Source organism: Fopius arisanus, unplaced genomic scaffold, assembly GCF_000806365.1.
Source record: "Fopius arisanus strain USDA-PBARC FA_bdor unplaced genomic scaffold, ASM80636v1 scaffold00081, whole genome shotgun sequence".
NCBI classification, from domain to species: Eukaryota; Metazoa; Arthropoda; class Insecta; order Hymenoptera; family Braconidae; genus Fopius; species Fopius arisanus.
Window position 1 is genome coordinate 203,509 of NW_011887820.1, and position 2,812 is coordinate 206,320.

A 2,812-nucleotide genomic window follows, 5' to 3' on the forward strand; every position below is an offset into this window, starting at 1 on the left:
GGGGGGGTGGGGGCGGCGGCTGAAGAAAGGAAAATAAGAGTAGAAAAAGAAAAATGGTTATTTTGACCGCCGTAATCTTAGATTAACGTCTATATCATGTAATTCAGTATTTGTATAGTTTATAAGGCTGGATTCGAAGTTTTCGGTTAGAGACGAAATGTAGTCATAAATGAGATTGATATTCAGTGTTTTGTGAATGATGGAAATTTGAGTTTTGTAGTTGAAGTTACCAATGATTCTGAGGAATTTATTTTGGCTAATTTGTAGTTTTGCTAGGTGTGAGTAAGCTGCGTTATGCCATATAGGGCAACCGTAAGTTAGTACCGGTCTGATGAGTGATTTGTATAATGTTAATTTTCATTTCGTACTAAGAGAGTTTGCCTTGAATAGCCAGTAAAGGCGGGATAGTAGGCTTTTTGCTTTAGTGTTTAGCTTGTTAATGTGATGGTTCCATAAGAGTTTGGAATGAATTCATAAGCCTAAGTATTTGGTGCAATTTTTTGGCATAATGTCTTTTCCTCTAATTTTTATCGAAGTTTTTTGGGGTTTGCCAAAGATAATTACTTCAGTTTTACCTTCGTTAACATTGATTTTCCACTTATTTAATTCCTTAATGATTATAAATGAAGCATTTTCCAGCCGCGAGACTGCCTTATTTAATGAGGTACTAGAGGTATATATAGCTGGATCATCAGCAAAGCCTGCTATATTTACATTTTTTGGGCAAGTTTCGAAAAGAGAAGTTATATAAATGTTAAATAAAGTGGGCGATAATACAGAGCCCTGCAGGACTCCAGCGGCAATTTTTTGAGGTAAGGATAAGGTTGAGTCCACCCTTACCTGGATATATCCTATCTATAAAAGGTGATACACCAAAATTAAGTTGGGCGAGAGTAAGATTGGCTAACTTCATGCGTAAGACTTTTCACTCGTAACCCTATTTCTCATTGGTCAATTGGCTACGTCATCATCAACACCACGGAATCAAACTGCGCGCGGAGCGCGCGTTCGGTCTCGTGTATTCTCTAAAAAAGATGTATAACTTTATACAGGAATTCCGGAATGTTTAAGGAGACAAGCTTATGGACCAGGCCTCCTGACCATACAGAATCAAACGTCTTCTCACTGCCCAGAAAGAGAGCCACAGACAATTCCTTAGCTACACTTGCCTTTTTAACAAAGTTAATCAGTCTTGCAAGTTGGTGAGTGGTGGAGTGGGAAGCCCTAAAACCAAACTATTCTTTTGGGAGAATTTCTTGTTGGTGGACAGTTCTGGTTAGTCTTGTGAGTATGATTTTTTCAAGTATCTTTCCAAGATTTGGAAGGAGGCTGACAGGTTAATAACTTACTGGCTGGAAAGCCGATTTATCCAGTTTTAGAATGGGAATTACGACAGCTTTTTTCCAGGCATCAGGGAAATATTGTAGGAGAATGCAGGAGTTCATAATTTTCGTGAGAAAAACTAATGCTTTTTTAGGGATATTTTTGATGACTGTGTTAGGGATTTCGTCGATACCCGGGGCTGATTTAGTTTTTAATTTCCGTGTTATGCTGCATACTTCCTTGGGATTGCACAGGGTCCCGTTCGGGATATCAGTTTTGTTAGTATAAAGTTTTTTGTTTATGATGGCATTTGTTTGCTGCTCGAAGGAAGGATTCCCTCTTTCAGAGGCGATTCGGTGAATGTTTGCATAGTGAGAACAGAGGGTATCTGCCTTACCGACATCATCACTAACTATTTTATTGTTTAAACCACGGCCCGGCAACCTTCAGGTAGTCGGAAGCCAGCTTCAGAGATTATAGGGGAGATTGCTAACGCCAATGGCGAAGCGTCGACCGCGGAATTTCCTAGCGGTACTGGCAGATCTAATTTTGCGGGTGTACCTGTGAATCAAACAGGTCGCGAGGGCAAGAGTGTCGGTAGTTTTCGGAGGGCGTGGGTATAGATAAAGCAGAGCGCGAGCCCGAGAGTGGTGATAATTCGGAAAGACCAGCAAACGCGAGTGTCGATAATTCCAGGAGTGGGGGTATGAGAGACAACCGATGGACGAAATGAAAAAAATGAATTCACTTTTATAAATGCGAAAAATTGTTCAACAAATTGGGGAAAAATGGTCTCGCAAATATATATTCAAACGATTGGGAATCGCTTGAAACGTCGAGATTTATGGGTCCCTCGGAACCTTTTTTTTTCAACGGCTCTATTTTTGTGAACAAATTCAAAAATGATTAAACAAATTCGGGAAAAATCGTCTCGCAAAATCTCTCCGCTGGCCTCTCGCGTTTTCAATAGGTCTCAATTTCATGGATTTTTCCCCGACGAAAGGTACTTTGGGACTTTAAAAATATTGTTAGTGCCGGAAAGATAAGTAAATTTTCTTTCCTGACACTCGCGATAGAGAGGAGGCTGTGAGAGGCCATATTCAACGAAAATATATATTCAAGTTTCGATTTGGCTTGAAAAAAGAACTTCTAACCAAAAGAAAATAATAAAAAAAAATAATAAAGGAGGCAAAAATATAAAACTCGGTTGACTACCGGAATCGTCACGAAGTAATGGTTAATGGTCTCCTGCCAAAAAGACTCGGCCAGCTGCTTGTCTTCATATGTGTTGCAGACAAAACATTGAAAATATTTTTTCCTCCATTTGAAAGAAATTGAGATAACAATCATCTCTTATTTTCTCATAGTAATAGAAAAATCAGTACGCAGCAAAATGAATTTAAACAAGTAGGTGACAACAATTATGTCATTGTGGAGGATTTAGCGAAATGTATAGGTATATTTTTTTGCCATCAATAAATTGATGGCG